General features: G+C 45.6%; 1 protein-coding gene across 4 annotated transcripts in view; it reads right to left on the bottom strand.

Moving 5' to 3' along the window:
- Positions 1–17,210, bottom strand: part of LOC110531972 (transmembrane and coiled-coil domains protein 1) — a 77,999-nt gene extending 60,789 nt beyond the window's left edge. The window contains exon 1 of one of the 4 annotated variants that reach the window (XM_036987873.1): positions 17,121–17,210. The gene's annotated coding sequence lies outside the window, so the exon portion shown is untranslated. Of the gene's footprint in view, positions 1–231; positions 487–17,120 lie in introns of those variants that run through there. The other 3 variants (XM_036987871.1, XM_036987870.1, XM_036987874.1) reach the window with 3 other exon arrangements.
- Between the last annotated feature and the right edge of the window lie 2,660 nt (positions 17,211–19,870).

The following is a 19,870-nucleotide window of genomic DNA, read 5'->3' as shown; positions in this document are numbered from 1 at the left end:
AGAGAAAGAGAGCAATCAATGTCTCAATCAATTAATCAAATCTACTTACGCAATCTATGAACACTCAAACCTTACACCCAAGTATTGTGTCCCCTGGCAGATCCTCTGGGAGCTCATTTGGCGTCACTAAATTTAAAATCCTTCTGCTTTACCGCTACAGTGGTGTCTGGAGAGAAGGGCTTCCTCAAAAACTACAACACACAGCAACACAGGCTCACTATACCAACTCACCTAACCTGCAGCAACCCCCAAAAAACTATGCCAATCTATGCTAAGCAACATGGTTTCCTTTGAGGCTGAGGAGCGACAGTAATTTCCTTAGATACATATTCCTAGTGTGAAGAGAAGGCAGCCTGTCAGACAGTCACAGTGAGTACTGGCAGTGAGGGGAGGAAAACAAGTCCGAGTCAGGAACATTCTGAGCTCTGGGGGTGGGTGACATGCTCACTATATTCCCTAAGCTGCACAGTCATAAGAGACTATGCATGAATGCACACACACATGTGCGAGGGCGAGAACACACAAACATGCAAGGGACACACACACAGTGTAATCTACACAAATAAGGCTGTGATACGGTCGGCCCACGTCACAGCTAGTTAACACAATCAGCTGTTCAGTTTCACAATAGGCCTAGAGAGAGGAGAGAGAGCAGCACACAGCACAGTGCCCACACTGTCACTAGCAGCACACAACAACACTGATACATTCACAAAGCAGTATACTGACCACTGATCAGCCACTAGCCTTCAATATAATACAGTCTTAGAAAAAAAGGTGCTATCTAGAACCAAAAAGGGCTGTCCATTTTGAAGAACCTCTTTTGGTTCCAGGTAGAATCATTTTGAGTTCCATGTAGAACCCTTTCTACAGAGGGTTCTACATGGAACCCAAAAGAGTTAAACCTGGAACTAAAAAGGGTTCTACATGGAACCATAAACGGTTATACTATGGGGTCACTTTTTTTCTAAAAGTGGACTTTTTTCACATTTTCAAACAATCCATTTATATTTTCCAACGGGGCTATACATTTGGGTGAGGTTTCTTTCCTCGCCTGCAGTAGCCTCGTTTCACTGCCAAAAATAAAATTGAAACATCTGGTGTGGTAACAACACAATGTCAAACACAGGTAGCCTAGTCAAATAATTAACATCCAATCACATTAACCGCTACTCTCTCGCGGGAATTCCACTATGTAGCAAACGTAGCTGCTGTTCATGTTGGTATCTGTACTGATGGCGCAAAACCCATAACAGGGAGACATAGTGGAGCGGTAACTCGCGTGCAAGCCGTTGGTCCCGACGCCACTTAGGTACACTGCATGCATCCGCCGTGAGGCACTTGCGGGAATGCCTGACAGCTTGAAAGACGTTTTGGACACTACAGTGAAAATGGATAACTTTGTTAAAGCAAGGCCTCTGAACTCTAGTGTATTTTCTGCACTATGCAATGATATGGGCAGCGAACATGTAACGCTTTTACAACATACAGAAGTGCGCTGCTTATCAAGGGGCAAAGTATTGACAAAAAATTTTTTATTGAGAGACGAGCAACTGGATATGTTATCTCTTTCATGCCATGCCTCCAGTCCACTTACCGATATCTGAACAAGAGAGCCTCATCGAAATTGCAACAAGCGGTTCTGTGAAAATGTTATTCATTCAGAAGCCACTGCCAGATGTCTGGATTGGGCTGCACTCAGAGTATCCTGCCTTGGCAAATCACGCTGTTAAGACACTAACGCCCTTTGCAACCACGTACCTATGTGAGAATGGATTCTCGGCCCTCACTAGCATGAAAACTAAATACAGGCACAGACAGTGTGTGGGAAATGATTTAAGACAGACTCCAACACAACCCAACATTGCAGAGTTATGTGCATCCACTCAAGCACACCCTTTTCATTAACCTGTGGTGAGTTATTCACAATTTTCAATTAACAAATAAGGTTTTATATGTAAGATGGTTAAATAAAAGAGAGAAATTATTGATTATTATTATATTATTATTTGTGCCCTGGTCCTATAAGAGCTCTCTGTCACTTCCCACGAGCCGGGTTGTGACAAAAACTCACACTCATTCTTATGTTTAATAAATTTATCGTATAGTGTGTGTGTTGGCAGGCTTACAATGATGGCAAAAAACAATATTTGAGAGTGCGCTGACCCTGGTGCTAGAGGGGGTACACAGCTGGAGGTTGAATGTTTGAAGGGGTACGGGACTATAAAAAGTTTGGGAACCACTGCTGTTGAGAAACACATAGCCAACTGGAGACTCTCAGTGAGTGCAGGGTTTTGATAAGCCTAACTTAAGTTCTTTAGATCAGCTGAGTTTGTGCTGGGCTGTACCTACACAAACCATAGTTTGCCAGCCATTAGCCTTTAGTACTCTACAGAAATAACATGCCATTGAGGAACACTCTAATAAGTCTACACACAACTCACAGAGACACATGGCCAAGTGGAGTTTCTTTACGAGTGCATGGTTTTGTTTCAACAGTGACACACCTGATTTAAATAATTGTGGTCTAAACCACGATTAGTGATTATTAAAGCAGGTGATGTAGCACCGGGCTGGAACAGGACTTTACACACTCTGTCTGTGGCGCTCCAGGACCTCAGTTGGCAACCTGGTAGTAGTGTTTGAGTGGAACGCAGTGATGAAAGGTTGAATATGACAAGAGAGACAGAGAGAGAACATATGGGGGACAGGACAGGTTCATGCTCACTGCCAGTCACAGCCAATCAGTCAGTAACCTGCTGCCAGCCTGGTACTCACTATTATAAACACTCTGAGTGGCACATTCAATGCATGACAAAATGCCCCTGTGATCTGAAAAGAACAGCTCTGACTGACACACCTTGAACCCTTTCACCTTCACCACCCGAGTACTCAAAGGTCTTCACATAACACAACACAAGCATGTGCGCATAAGTGTGCAAACACAGTGTTTCCCCCCTATATTCAAACATATATAACATCTAGTGTTACGGTGCGTGAATGAGGACCCAAAAGCGAATTAACGTAAACAGAGCTTCTTTAATAACAAAACAAAACGTAGGCTCAGATGGACCGGCAGGTTCCGACAGGACAGGACAGGGTTGCAGCAAACATGACGATAGTCTGGTTCAGGCATGAACAACACAAACAAGAATCCGACAAAGACAGGAGCAGAAACAGAGAGAGATATAGGGACCTAATCAGAGGGAAAAAGGGAACAGGTGGGAAAAGGGGTGAATGAGGTAGTCAGAGAAGACAAGGAACAGCTGGGGGAAAGAGGGACAGAAACGGTAACCAAGTACGACCAGCAGAGGGAGACAGGGTGAAAGGAAAGGACAGAAACAAGACACAACATGACAATACATGACATCTAGGGGAAACACTGTGCACACCAATTCACAATACAGACACACGTACATCAATCAAATAGCACCTAACAAGCATCCTAAATGATTGTGTAACGGATGTGAAACGGTATGGGCGAGGGGACGGTCTAAAATTATACTGTTACAATTTCTATGGTGTGTATTTTTGTGCGTTAGCGGTGGAATTGTCCTGTTTGAATCTGGTGCTGAACCTGCCTCTGGCTGCTAGCCCCCTCTCTCTCGCTAAGTCCTCTCTCATCCCCAGGCCGATCTCAGCCCATCTCAGCCCAGCTGATCTCAGCCCAGCTGACTGGGTGTTTTCTTTATTGTCTACTGTTTTATATGCATGCTTAATCCTCTTTCAAGAGCCCTTAGAGGACAAAGCCCCATTTTGTGTGTGTGTGTGTGTGTGTGTGTGTGTGTGTGTGTGTGTGTGTGTGTGTGTGTGTGTGTGTGTGTGTGTGTGTGTGTGTGTGTGTGTGTGGTATGCAGTCCTAATGCATAATTTCATTAGGCAAGGCTTGGCTTTCCACCTTGGTGAGGTCACGAAGCTATAACAAAATCAAATGAAATGTACCGTCAGTTGCCAGATGGGCTGTTGAGTGACATGACAGTGCTGTTCTGTTCTATCCTGTTCTGACCCTGACCCTCAGAGCAGGTGCTGCTGGAATCATAGAGAGGGTCTTGGGACACTACTGAGGCTATAGTCGACACATGACCATCCTCTACAGCACAGATCACTCATATGCTGCAGGCCTATCAGGACTTAGGCAAACACTCACACAGACACAGGCACGCAGTGGTGATTAAACAGACAACAGGTGTCAGAGCCTTTGTGAGCAGGGTAGCCATGATGAGTCAGCACATTTCTCAGAATTACTGTGGCTGCATCCCAGTCAAAGGTAAACCAGCAATGACCACAAGAACAATGGCCCTTCTGGAAGCCCCTGGTACACGCACACATGCACACATGCACACACACATGACCTGGACCTCATCTCTATGTCAGGACATTTGTTGGCCAGTTTTCCTGTTGCGGTTGTTGATACCATTGTCTCTGCAAGGCCAGCTGAATCATACAGATGGAGACAGCTCAGCCACATATTGTTGGTCATTGTTGAACTAATAGGCTCACTCCCCAAAAATCTCATAGTATACTGAAACAGGCCCATACAGTTCCAGAGGACGTGGAACAGACTGCTCTTTGTTCTGCTCAGAGCCACAAACAGCCCTATCTCTGGTCTTTGTGCTCTGTCTCTATCACTGACACATCAACGAGAGAGGAATTAGACCAGAGAGTTCTGTCAGCCTTGCCGTTGAGAGAGAGAGTACACTACCATTCAAAGGTTTGGGGTCACTTAGGAATGTCCTTGTTTTTGAAAGAAAAGCAATTTTTTTGTCCATTAAAATAACATGAAGTTGATCAGAAATACAGTGTAGACATTGTTAATGTTGTAAATGACTTTTGTAGGTGGAGACGGCTGATTTTTTAAAATGGAATATCTACATAGGCGTACAGAAGCCCATTATCAGCAACCATCACTCCTGTGTTCCAATGGCACGTTGTGTTAGCTAATCCAGGTTTATAATTTTAAAAAGGCTAATTGATCTTTAGAAAAAACTTTGTTGTTTTAGATTCCATCACTCACAGTTGAAGTGTACCTATGATAAAAATTACAGACCTCTACATGCTTTGTAAGTAGGGAAAACCTGCAAAATCGGCAGTGTATCAAATACTTGTTCTCCCCACTGTATGTATGTATGTATATGCATATATGTATATGCATATATATATATATATATATATATATATATATATATGAAGAATATGTAGGATAGACTAGTATATGTACAGTAATAGTTAATAGGATAGGCCTTGACTAGAATACAGTATATACATATGATGTGGGTTAAACAGTATGTAAACATTATTCAAGTGACCAGTATTCCATTATTAAAGTCACCAGTGTTCCATGTATATTTACATAGGCAGCAGGCTCTAAGATGCAGGGTTGAGTAACCGTGTGGTAGCTGGCTAGTGACAGTGAAAGTTAAGGGCAGGTTACTGGGCGGAGGCCGGCTAGTGGTGACTACATGCCGTGGCTCAATGGGGGGTTAGAGATCACAGCATAACACTGTGATATGGACCTGATGCTGTGGACCACGAGGATGACTTCAACCTGTAGTGGTAGTGGTCAGCATTCCAGCTTTTACAGCAGGGGTACTAGGCAATTAGATTCAGTCGCAGGTCGATTTTTGTCTAAGCGAATGGTCGGGGGGGGGGGGGGGGGATTGACCACAAGTAAACCCAAAAGAGGTTGTATTTGAAAATAACAATACTTTCATACCTTGTTTCAATTGAGACATGATCACGTCTCTTTTTTTATAATGTGGGTATACCTGGAAAGATGTTTCCATAACAATTTTAGCAAAATTCCTGGTGATTTTATAGTCTTTTTGTGTCCCTAAAACATTTTTTTTGTATGAGAGAAATTGAGCTGCTAATCCTCAAAATAATTCCACATCAGAGGGGCAAGCTGGCTGTCTCTCTCCTATCTCGCTCTCTCTCCTATCTCGCTCACTCTCCTATCTCGCTCACTCTCCTATCTCGCTCACTCTCTCTCTTATCTCACTCTCTCCCCTCTCTTTCTCTCTCGCTCTGAGCAACAGGCTAGAAATGTCACCCACATTTTTGAAGGTTGTGTCTAACCAAAATGAAATTATAAAATTACATTAGTCATTTAACAAAAATACAGTCTACAGTGGACAGCAATTGGTAGTTGTCATGGGTTGCAGCTATCTGGGACATCCATCCCAGTGTGCACACACTGTTTGAATCAACATTGTTTCCACGTCATTTCAATTAAATGACGTTGAACTAACGTGGAATAGACATTCGTGCCCAGTGGGATGGCATGCACATTCACATATCCCCAGATATACTGATGATGTCTGATGATATGCATAAAGACAAGACATAAAACCGAAGTGAAGTAAAAGTAGGCTAAATAACAGAAGGTAATAAAAGTACAACTTTGATGATAGAGCTCTCTAATGTAACCTACAATAAAATTGAATCTTGAATCTACAAAACAGCATATTATCAGATCATTAAAACATGCATGCAGTGTTTTGTTAATATGTGCTACTAACACATAAAGCAGATCACAGTGTAGAAGTTACACTATGGCCAGTCAAATTATCTCAAAATTACTGTAGAAGGTGGAGATAATAATCTAGGGTTCCTTCATGATTATGGCGCATAACGTCAAATCAAAGTTTATTTTTCACGTTCGCTGAATACAACAGGTGTAGTAGACCTTACAGTGAAATGCTTACTTACAGGCTCTTACCAATAGTGCAAAAAAGGTATTAGGTGAACAATAGGTAAATAAAGAAATAAAAACAACAGTAAAAAGACAGTGAAAAACAGTAGAGGCTATATACAGTAGACAGGCTTTATAACAGGCACCGGTTAGTCAGGCTGATTGAGGTAGTATGTACATGTAGATATGGTTAAAGTGACTATGCATATATGATGAACAGAGAGTAGCAGTAGCATAAAGAAGGGTTGGCGTGTGGCGGGTGGCGGGACACAATGCAGATCGCCCAGTTAGCTAATGTGCGGAAGCACTGGTTGGTTGGATCAATTGAGGTAGGATGTACATATGTACATGAATGTATAGTTAAAGTGACTACATATATAATAAACAGAGAGTAGCAGCAACGTAAAAGAGGGGTTGGGGAGGGCACACAATGCAAATAGTCTGGGTAACCATTTGGTTACCCGTTCAGGAGTCTTATGGCTTGGGGGTAAAAACTGTTGAGATGCCTTTTTGTCCTAGACTTGGCACTCCGGTACTGCTTTCCACGCGGTAGTAGAGAGAACAGTCTATGACTGGGGTGGCTGGGGTCTTTGACAATTTTTAGGGCCATCCTCTGACACCGCCTGGTGTAGAGGTCCTGGATGGCAGGCAGTTTAGCCCCAGTGACGTACTGGGCCGTTCGCACTACCCTCTGTGATGCCTTGCGGTCGGAGGCCGAGCAATTGCCATACCAGGCAGTGATGCAACCAGTCATGCTCTCAATGTTGCAGCTGTAGAACCTTTAAAGGATCTCAGGACCCATGCCAAATCTTTTTAGTTTCCCAAGGGGGAATAGGCTTTGTCGTGCCCTCTTCACGGCTGTCTTGGTGTGTTTGGATCATTCTAGTTTGTTGGTGATGTGGACACCAAGGAACTTGAAGCTCTCAACCTGCTCCACTACAGCCCCTTCGATGAGAAAGGGGGCATACTCGGTCCTCCTTTTCCTGTAGTCCACAATCATCTCCTTAGTCTTGGTTACGTTGAGGGATAGGTTGTTATTCTGGCACCATCCTGCCAGGTCTCTGACCTCCTCCCTATAGGCTGTCGGTGATCAGGCCTACCACTGTTGTGTCATCTGCAAACGTATTGATGGTGTTGGAGTCGTGCCTGGCCATGCAGTCATGGGTGAACAGGGAGTACAGGAAGGGACTGAGCACGCACCCCTGGGGGTCTCCAGTGTTGAGGATCAGCGTGGCAGATGTGTTGCTACCTACCCTCACCACCTGGGGGCGGCCCGTCAGGAAGTCCAGGATCCAGTTGCAGAGGGAGGTGTTTAGTCCCAAGATCCTTAGCTTAGTGATGATCTTTGAGGGTACTATGGTGTTGAACACTGAGCTGTAGTCAATGAATAGCATTCTCACATAAGTGTACCTTTTGTCCAGGTGGGAAATGGCAGTGTGGAGAGCAATAGAGATTGCATCATCTGTGGTTCTGTTCGAGCGGTATGCAAATTGGAGTGGGTCTAGGGTTTCTGGGATAATGGTGTTGATGTGAGACATTACCAGCCTTTCAAAGCACTTCGTGGCTATAGACATGAGTGCTATGTGTCTGTAGTCATTTAGGCATGTTGCCTTCATGTTCCTGGGCACAGGGACTATGGTGGTCTGCTTGAAACATGTTGGTTTTACAGACTCAACCAGGGACATGTTGAAAATGTCAGTGAAGACACCTGCCAGTTGGTCAGCACATGCCCGGAGCACATGTCCTGGTAATCAGTCTGGCAATGCATCCTTGTGTATGTTGACCTGTTTAAAGGTCTTACTCACATCGGCTACAGAGAGCGTGATCACACAGTCGTCCGGAACAGCTGATGCTCTCATGCATGTCTCAGTGATGCTTGCATCGAAGCGAGCATAGAAGTGATTTACCTCATCTGGTAGGCTTGTGTCACTGGGCAGCTCACGGCTGTGCTTCCCTTTGTAGTCTGTAATAGTTGCAAGCCCTGCCACATAAGACGAGTGTCGGAGCCGGTGTAGTATGATTCAATCTTAGCCCTGTATTGACGCTTTGCCTGTTTGATGGTTCGTCAGAGGGCATAGCAGGATTTCTTGAAAGCTTCCGGGTTAGAGTCCCGCACCTTGAAAGCTGCAGCTCTGCCCTTTAGCTCAGTGCGAATGTTTCCTGTAATCCATGGCTTCTGGTTGGGGTATGTACGTACAGTCACTGTGGGGACAACGTCCTCGATGCACTTATTGATAAAGCCAGTGACTGATGTGGTGTACTCCTCAATGCCATTGGACGAATCCCGGAACATGTTCCAGTCTGTGATAGCAAAACAGTCCTGTAGTTTAGCATCTGCTTCAACTGACCACTTTTTTATAGACCAGTCACTGGTGTTTCCTGCTTTAATATTTGCTTGTAATCAGGAGGATAGAGTTGTGGTCGGATTTACCAAATGGAGGGCGAGGGAGAGCTCTGTACGCATCTCTGTGTGTGGAGTACAGGTGATCTAGAATTTCCCTCTGATTGCACATTTAACATGTTGATAGAAAATTGGTGGAACTGATTTAAGTTTCCCTGCATTGAAGTCTCCGGCCACTAGGAGTGCCGCCACGGGGTGAGTGGTTTCCTGTTAGCTTATTTCCTTATACAGCTGACTGAGTGCGGTCTTAGTGCCAGCATCTGTCTGTGGTTGTAAATAAACAGCCACAAAAAGTAGCTGAAAACTCTCTAGGAAAATTGTGTGGCCTGGAATTTATCATAATATACTCTACTTCAGGCGAGCAAAATCTAGAGACTTCCTCTAGAGATTTCGTGCACCAGCTGTTGTTTACAAATAAGCACAGATCATCCCCCCTCGTCTTACCGGAGTGTGCTGTTCTATCTTGCCGGTGCAGCGTATATCCCGCTAGCTGAATATCCATGTAGTCATTCAGCCACGATTCCATGAAACATAGGATATTACAGCTTTTGATGTCCCGTTGGTAGGATATTCGTGTCCCTTGTACCCGCGTTTCTTCCTCTTGCAAATAACGGGGATGTTGGCCTTGTAGGGTGTTTGGAGAATGTCCTGTGCGTCTTGCTTGTTGAAGAAAACATTTAGCCTAATCCGAGGTCAGTGATCGCTGTCCTGATATCCAGAAGCTCTTTTTTGCCGTAAAATACGGTTGCAGAATCATTATGTACAAAATAAGTTACAAATAATGCGAAAAACCCCCACATAATAGCACAATTGGTTGGGCGCCCGTAAAACTGATGCCATTTCTTCTGCGGCCATTTTCCATAGGGAGGAGAGAGGCTATCCAGACACGCCTAGTGCACAAATTAATAACATACAGTATGTCTCGCAGCTGAGTCGAGTGTGGAGACGAATGGATTTGGATCAGTCAGACTTCCTGATGAGCCCTTCCCAGCTAACTACCTAATGGACCAATAGCCACGGGAAGTCATTTGGGGTTGGGGGTGCTGTAATTGTTAAGGTGCGTGAATGAGGACCCAAAAGCGAATTAACGTAAACAGAGCTTCTTTAATAACAAAACAAACGTAGGCTCAGATGGACCGGCAGATTCCGACAGGACAGGACAAGGTTGCAGCAAACATGACGATAGTCTGGTTCAGGCATGAATAACACAAACAAGAATCCGACAAAGACAGGAGCAGGAACAGAGAGAGATATAGAGGACTAATCAGAGGGAAAAAGGGAACAGGTGGGAAAAGGGGTGACGAGGTAGTTAGGAGGAGACAAGGAACAGCTGGGGGAAAGAGGGGGAGAAAAGGTAACCTAATAACGACCAGCAGAGGGAGACAGGGTGAAGGGAAAGGACAGAAACAAGACACAACATGACAATACATGACAGTACCCCCCCACTCACCGAGCGCCTCCTGGCGCACTCGAGGAGGAAACCTGGCGGCAACGGAGGAAATCATCGATCAGCGCACGGTCCAGCACGTCCCGAGAGGGAACCCAACTCCTCTCCTCAGGACCGTACCCCTCCCAATCTACTAGGTACTGATGACCACGGCCCCGAGGACGCATGTCCAAAATCCTACGGACCCTGTAGATGGGTGCGCCCTCGACAAGGATGGGGGGGGGGGGGAAGACGAGCGGGGGCGCGAAGAACGGGCTTGACACAGGAGACATGGAAGACCGGGTGGACGCGACGAAGATATCGCGGAAGAAGAAGTCGAACTGCGACAGGATTAATGATCTGAGAAATACGGAACGGACCAATGAACCGCGGGGTCAACTTGCGAGAAGCGGTCTTAAGGGGAAGGTTCTGAGTGGAGAGCCAAACTCTCTGACCGCGACAATATCTAGGACTCTTAGTTCTACGCTTATTAGCAGCCCTCACAGTCTGCGCCCTATAACGGCAAAGTGCAGACCTGACCCTCTTCCAGGTGCGCTCGCAACGTTGGACAAAAGCCTGAGCGGAGGGGACGCTGGACTCGGCGAACTGAGATGAGAACAGCGGAGGCTGGTACCCGAGGCTACTCTGAAAAGGAGATAGCCCGGTCGCAGACGAAGGAAGCGAGTTGTGGGCGTATTCTGCCCAGGGGAGCTGTTCTGACCAAGACGCAGGGTTGCGAAAAGAAAGACTGCGTAAGATGCGACCAATAGTCTGATTGGCCCGTTCTGCTTGACCGTTAGACTGGGGGTGAAAGCCGGAAGAGAGACTGACGGAAGCCCCAATCAAACGGCAAAACTCCCTCCAAAATTGAGACGTGAATTGCGGACCTCTGTCCGAAACGACGTCTGACGGAAGGCCATGAATTCTGAAAACATTCTCGATGATGATTTGTGCCGTCTTAGAGAACCTGTCGACAACCGTAAGAATAACAGTCTTCCCCGCTGACGAAGGCAGTCCGGTGACAAAATCTAAGGCGATGTGAGACCACGGTCGAGAGGGAATGGGAAGCGGCCTGAGACGGCCGGCAGGAGGGGAGTTACCGGACTTAGTCTGCGCGCAGACCGAACAAGCAGCCACGAAGCGACGCGTGTCATGCTCCCGGGTGGGCCACCAAAAACGCTGGCGAATGGAAGCAAGCGTACCCCGAACGCCAGGGTGGCCGGCTAACTTGGCAGAGTGAGCCCACTGAAGAACGGCCAGACGAGTAGGAACGGGAACGAAAAGAAGGTTCCTGGGACAAGCGCGCGGCGACGGAGTTTGAGTGAGTGCTTGTTTTACCTGCCTCTCAATTCCCCAGACAGTCAACCCGACAACACGCCCCTCAGGGAGAATCCCCTCGGGGTCAGTGGAGGCTACTGAAGAACTGAAGAGACGAGATAAAGCATCAGGCTTGGTGTTCTTAGAGCCCGGACGATAAGAAATTACGAACTCGAAACGAGCGAAAAACAGCGCCCAGCGCGCCTGACGCGCATTAAGTCGTTTGGCAGAACGGATGTACTCAAGGTTCCTATGGTCAGTCCAAACGACAAAAGGAACGGTCGCCCCCTCCAACCACTGTCGCCATTCGCCTAGGGCTAAGCGGATGGCGAGCAGTTCGCGGTTTCCCACATCATAGTTACGTTCCGACGGCGACAGGCGATGAGAAAAATACGCGCAAGGGTGGACCTTGTCGTCAGAAAGGGAGCGCTGAGAAAGAATGGCTCCCACGCCCACCTCTGACGCGTCAACCTCGACAACGAACTGTCTAGTGACGTCAGGTGTAACAAGGATAGGTGCGGATGTAAAACGATTCTTGAGGAGATCAAAAGCTCCCTGGGCGGAAACGGACCACTTAAAGCACGTCTTGACAGAAGTAAGGGCTGTGAGAGGGGCTGCCACCTGACCGAAATTACGGATGAAACGACGATAGAAGTTCGCGAAGCCGAGAAAGCGCTGCAGCTCGACGCGTGACCTAGGGACGGGCCAATCAATGACAGCTTGGACCTTAGCGGGATCCATCTTAATGCCTTCAGCGGAAATAACAGAACCGAGAAATGTGACGGAGGAGGCATGAAAAGAGCACTTCTCAGCCTTCACAAAAAGACAATACTCTAAAAGGCGCTGGAGGACACGTCGAACGTGCTGAACATGAATCTGGAGTGACGGTGAAAAAATCAGGATATCGTCAAGGTAAACGAAAACAAAGATGTTCAGCATGTCTCTCAGGACATCATTGACTAATGCCTGAAAGACAGCTGGAGCGTTAGCGAGGCCGAAAGGAAGAACCCGGTATTCAAAGTGCCCTAACGGAGTGTTAAACGCCGTCTTCCACTCGTCCCCCTCCCTGATGCGCACGAGATGGTAAGCGTTACGAAGGTCCAACTTAGTGAAAAACCTGGCTCCCTGCAGGATCTCGAAGGCTGAAGACATAAGAGGAAGCGGATAACGATTCTTCACTGTTATGTCATTCAGCCCTCGATAATCTATGCAGGGGCGCAGGGACCCGTCCTTCTTCTTAACAAAAAAAAACCCCGCTCCGGCGGGAGAGGAGGAGGGGACTATGGTACCGGCGGCAAGAGCTACAGACAAATAATCTTCGAGAGCCTTACGTTCGGGAGCCGACAGAGAGTATAGTCTACCCCGGGGGGGAGTGGTTCCCGGAAGGAGATCAATACTACAATCATACGACCGGTGTGGAGGAAGAGAGGTGGCCCTGGACCGACTGAACACCGTGCGCAGATCGTGATATTCCTCCGGCACCCCTGTCAAATCACCAGGCTCCTCCTGTGAAGAAGAGACAGAGGAAACAGGAGGGATAGCAGACATTAAACATTTCACATGACAAGAGACGTTCCAGGAGAGGATAGAATTACTAGACCAATTAATGGAAGGATTATGACAAACTAGCCAGGGATGGCCCAAAACAACAGGTGTAAAAGGTGAACGAAAAATTAAAAAAGAAATGGTTTCGCTATGATTACCAGAAACAGTGAGGGTTAAAGGTAGCGTCTCACGCTGAATCCTGGGGAGAGGACTACCATCCAGGGCGAACAAGGCCGTGGACTCCCTTAACTGTCTGAGAGGAATGTCATGTTCCCGAGCCCAGGTCTCGTCCATAAAACAGCCCTCCGCCCCAGAGTCTATTAAGGCACTGCAGGAAGCTGACGAACCGGTCCAGCGTAGATGGACCGACAAGGTAGTGCAGGATCTTGAAGGAGAGACAGGAGTAGTAGCGCTCACCAGTAGCCCTCCGCTTACTGATGAGCTCTGGCTTTTACTGGACATGAAGTGACAAAATGACCAGCAGAACCGCAATAGAGACAGAGGCGGTTGGTGATTCTCCGTTCCCTCTCCTTAGTCGAGATGCGGATACCTCCCAGCTGCATAGGCTCAGCACCCGAGCCGGCAGAGGAAGATGGTAGTGATGCGGAGAGGGGGGCATTGGAGAACGCGAGCTCCTTTCCACGAGCTCGGTGACGAAGATCAACCCGTCGCTCAATGCGAATAGCGAGTTCAATCAAGGAATCCACGCTGGACGGAACCTCCCGGGAGAGAATCTCATCCTTTACCTCTGCGCGGAGACCCTCCAGAAAACGAGCGAGCAAAGCCGGCTCGTTCCAGCCACTGGAGGCAGCAAGAGTGCGAAACTCAATAGAGTAGTCTGTTATGGATCGATTACCTTGACATAGAGAAGACAGGACCCTGGAAGCCTCCTCCCCAAAAACAGATCGATCAAAAACCCGTATCATCTCCTCCTTAAAGTCCTGATACTGGTTAGTACACTCAGCCCTTGCCTCCCAGATTGCCGTGCCCCACTCACGAGCCCGTCCAGTAAGGAGAGATATGACGTAGGCGACACGAGCAGTGCTCCTGGAGTAAGTGTTGGGCTGGAGAGAAAACACAATATCACACTGGGTGAGGAACGAGCGGCATTCAGTGGGCTCCCCAGAGTAACACGGCGGGTTATTGATTCTGGGCTCCGGAGATTCGAAAGCCCTGGAAGTGGCCGGTGGATCGAGGCGGAGATGGTGAACCTGTTCTGTGAGGTTGGAGACTTGGGTGAACAGGGTCTCAACGGCATGTCGAGCAGCAGACAATTCCTGCTCGTGTCTGCCTAGCACCGCTCCCTGGATCTCGACGGCTGAGTGGAGAGGATCCGAAGTCGCTGGGTCCATTCTTGGTCGGATTCTTCTGTTAAGGTGCGTGAATGAGGACCCAAAAGCGAATTAACGTAAACAGAGCTTCTTTAATAACAAAACAAACGTAGGCTCAGATGGACCGGCAGATTCCGACAGGACAGGACAAGGTTGCAGCAAACATGACGATAGTCTGGTTCAGGCATGAATAACACAAACAAGAATCCGACAAAGACAGGAGCAGGAACAGAGAGAGATATAGAGGACTAATCAGAGGGAAAAAGGGAACAGGTGGGAAAAGGGGTGACGAGGTAGTTAGGAGGAGACAAGGAACAGCTGGGGGAAAGAGGGGGAGAAAAGGTAACCTAATAACGACCAGCAGAGGGAGACAGGGTGAAGGGAAAGGACAGAAACAAGACACAACATGACAATACATGACAGTAATATTTTTGCCGACCGCTAATACAGGACTAGTAAATGCCCAGTGCACTACTTTTGTGAATCTAAATGTAGTTAAGTGTTTACTAGCATTTGCATCTTGAGTCTCTTATTTATCTGTACAAAACAATTAATCTGATAATACTTGTGGAACATAAAAGCACTTGCCTGATATATGTTTTCCAGTTTCTTGAAATACTTTGCAAATGCAACTTATTTCTACGTGAAAACTGAAATGGTCTATTCTTTAATTTTCCTAGACACTCTTATACAGAGCAACTTACAGTAGTGAGTGCATACATATTCTTACTTATTTGTACTGGTCCCCCTTGGGACTCAAACCCACAACTGTAGCATTGCAAGCGCCATGCTCTACAACTGAGCCACATCATCACAAACCATGTGATATCTCAATGTACTCAATTACTGTATTGTGCATTGTTTTACTTCATGGCGATGGAAAGTCAACAGGTACAAACCTAGATGACCATTCTGACCAGCCAATACAGTAATATACATTTACATTAAGTGGTTTGTAAGGATGGTAAAATAATACTGCACAAAAAAGTGGTTGTTTTATATGTTATTTGATCATGAAAAATATTTAATTTGATGTAGATGCTTTGCACCTTTTGATGTAAATGTTTGTGGACAGGGTTTTGTTATTTCTGGATTCCATTAGAATGACAATTGCAGAGGAAGGAACAGGGCAACAACTCTTACAATCCTTGAATCCTGCAAGATACTGTTCTTAATTATACAAATACCTTTTTTTGCCAAAGCAGAGATGCTGAAAATATTTTTTGGCCAGCACTACTATATGGTCTGCTAATACCAAGTAAAGCCCCAGTGCACTACTTTTGTGAAATATTTAATTTGATTATATATATATTTTCATTCTGATTTTTCAGGAGGTGCTGCAGCACCCTCAGCACCCCTACTTCCAGTGGCTGTGCACGGACCTAGGTCATGCTGGCTAGCTGGCAACAATGGTGCTAGTTAAAACTTAGGAAAGTGATGTTTATTTTGATGGGAAGGGAGTACTGGTCACCATCTGGTTGTCACCATTACCAGTGCAATGGTGTTGTATCAAGGTGCTTTCCGATGTGAGTTGTTTCTGTTCCCACCAGGCAGCAGTTGCTTCCCACCTATGCAAGTTCGAATCCAGCTGTAGAAAGTTTTTTTATATATTTTTAGTTTTAAGCTTATCCCAAACCTTAACCATGTTGAGTTAATTCCTAACCTTAAGAATGTGGAATTAATGCCTGAACTTAACCTTAAACACTTCGAAATTTGAAGTTTGGAACCACTTCGAAATTTGACGCTTGAGAAACATGGATCAACATCTAACTCTTACTTGAGACTGAGCGCAACCATGTGGATTTCACCATGATACAGTCTGCTGCTCAATGGGGAGAGTTTGCCCTCAAGCAGGCAACACTACATGGGGCTCAGTGTCCTTGGCTCCCGGTTGCCGCAGTCTGAGCCCTTGGCTCCCGGTTGCCGCAGTCAGGGGGAGGGGAGTAGCTAGAATAGTGTATCCAATATCAGGCCAGGGTGACAGGTAAATAACATTTATTGCAGATTTAAACGGAATGATTCTACACTCAAGTCCCAACTTCGGCTGACAAGTTTCAAATTCTGGGTGAAGTTCCCAGCCACAAGCACAAACTAGCTAGCTGGGAAGGGCTCAGTAGGACGACTGACTAAACCGAATCCGTTCGTCTCCACTCGACTCTCGCTACGCGACACAGGTCATCAATTTGGGCACCCGGCGCGTCAGTATAGCGGATCCTCTCCCAATATGAGTGACAATCTGTATCACTGAAACAGATGCATATTGACAGCGTTTGAAGTCATGTTAGATTGTGTCATTGTAAACCCAGACTTATGATTCTAGACAGTTATGTACTAGAACAGAGTCAATAAATGTCACACTATACACATGATATTTAGAGTTGATAACTTAAGCGGTATATTGGTACTTACCTGGGCGATGAGAAAACTGTTACAGCCGACACACGTCCACCCCTCCTCTGACAGTGGCAATAGGCTGCCCTTGGACAGCGCATTTCACTCACGACGTACGCTACTGCAGCGGAGGGCGCGCGTATGGCCGGACCAGACCATTTGTTTCGATTAGGGGAGTTGGCTGCAAAATATGCTCAATTCACATAGGTTACTCCAGCTATATTGGTCATTGAAACAAATACAATGTTCAGAATATTGTGCAGGTTTTGAAATGATTTTATTCATCATCTATTATAAAAGGGTTAGGGTTATTTTTTTTTTATTCAACTTGATTATTATTATTTTTTTATTGATCTACGGCTTGTTGTTGTTTAGTGGTCTTTGTCACCTCGTGGCAGTAGCCATACTGTGACCCCAATGACGGTGAGGGTATGACAGTATTACAATGTGCACATTTGTAATATAAGTAAAAAACACGGATGAAAAAATTGGTTACGGGAGACATTGATCTTTACATTTTATCGATACAGCCCAGCTCGGTGACACTCTCTGTATCTCAATTTACCATCAAACCTGAAAGGGACAGAGAGTTGGAGAGTAAGGTGGGAGGAAAAGCGACACCATCCTGGGATGGGCTGCAAACCACTCTGTGACTGCACGGGACTGGTGAAATGCCACATTGTCCCATACATTTACAAACGTTGGCCGATTTCGCCTCACTGCAACCCTTTCCTCACCTGTCACAACCCTGCCATAGAGGTCACCCAGGAATGAAATGAGGCCCAATTATCGGTTTGTGCAACAGCAATCCATCAGAGGATATTTCTGCACACATTGTGATGTTGACACCCCTCTGGCCCAGGACATCCACTGTAGCTCTTTTCCCAATCACATTTCTTACTGTTGTTTTTTACTGTTTACTATCTTACTGTTGTTTTGCCAGAAATTTCTCAGAATAGATGCCACTGTTGCAGATTTGGCTGCACTCTCAGACCAGCCTCTCTCATTGATAGACCATGATTTATTACATGATCAATTATAGTAGCCCTAATCTCATCTGAGACTATCACTAGCCATGTCACGTTCTGACCATAGTTCTTGTGGTTTCTGCACCAGATAGGACTGTTTCGGTTTTGCCACGTTGGTTATTTTGTATTGGAAGTGTTCAGTTTGTATTTATTATTAAATCAGATGAACACTTTGGTCCTCTCCTTCCCAGGAAGAAAGCCGTTACAAGCCACTTTAAACAATGCTACTTAATATAATGTTTACATACCCTACATTACTCATCTCATATGTATATGTATATACTGTACTCTATGTCATCTACTGCATCTTTATGAAATACATGTATCACTAGCCACTTTAAACTATGCCACTTTGTTTACATACCCTACATTACTCATCTCACATGTATATACTGTACTCGATACCATCTACTGCATCTTGCCTATGCCGTTCTGTACCATCACTCATTCATATATCTTTATGTACATATTCTTCATCCCTTTACACTTGTGTGTATAAGGTAGTTGTTGTGAAACTGTTAGGTTAGATTACTTGTTGGTTATTACTGCATTGTCGGAACTAGAAGCACAAGCATTTCGCTACACTCGCATTAACATCTGCTAACCATGTGTATGTGACAAATACATTTGATTTGATTTGACTACAGCTCTTGATCTTCATCTAAGTCTTCTTCCACCACACATACGTACTCCTTTCCCTCTCCCTCTCCCAGCCACTCTTCTTTCTCTATCAGCCACTTCTCTATATCTGGCTGGGTCCATGTTTACATTACAGTACAGCATTATTCCTAAAATGTCCCCTTTTGTATAGATGGTAATGAAATTGAAAGACGAACACCTGGGTAGATGTTCAGCTACAATGGGAATCAGCTGTGGTTTGTCTAATTGTTTTGATAGTATTTAATCTTTCAGATTTGGAATATATTTCGGTATTACTGTCTTATTTAATTTTGTTGTGTCTGAGTGAGAAAATAATTCATGAAATTTGAAAGATGTAGTCATTGAGTGCATTTTGTGCCAAAGCAAAATTATCCACAGTCTTGCCCACATAGACTGTGTGAAGAGTTTTGAAAAAATGACCTAAGTATTGTGAAATGTAATGCGTTTGAGACAATCAGTTGTGTTGTGACAATGTAGGGGTGTATACAGAAGACAGCTCTCTTTGGTAAAAGACCAATTCCATATTATGGCAAGAACAGCTCAAATTAGCAAAGAGAAATGACAATCCATCATTACTTTTGCAGTCGCAAAAACCATCAAGTGCTATGAAACTGGCTCTCATGAGGACCGCCACAGGAAAGGAAGACCTAGAGTTACCTCTGCTGCAGAGGATAAGTTCATTAGAGTTAACTGCACCTCAGATTGAAGCCCAAATAAATGCTTCAGAGTTCAGGTAACAGGCACATCTCAACATCAACTGTTCAGAGGAGACTGTTGAATCAGGCCTTCATGGTCAAATTTCTGCAAAGAAACCACTACTAAAGGACTTCAATAAAAGGAAGAGACTTGCTTGGTCCAAGAAACACGAGCAATGGACATTAGACCAGTGGAAATATGTCCTTTGGTCTGATGAGTCCAAATTTGAGATTTTTGGTTCCAACTGTTGTGTCTTTGTAAGACGCAGAGTAGGTGAATGGATTATCTCTGCATGTGTGGAACCCACCATGAAGCATGGAGGAGGGGGTGTGTTGGAATGGGGGTGCTTTGCTGGTGACACTGTCTGTGATTTATTTAGAATTC

Source organism: Oncorhynchus mykiss, chromosome 9 (assembly GCF_013265735.2).
Source record: "Oncorhynchus mykiss isolate Arlee chromosome 9, USDA_OmykA_1.1, whole genome shotgun sequence".
NCBI classification, from domain to species: Eukaryota; Metazoa; Chordata; class Actinopteri; order Salmoniformes; family Salmonidae; genus Oncorhynchus; species Oncorhynchus mykiss.
This window is presented reverse-complemented; position numbering and strand designations above follow the sequence as displayed.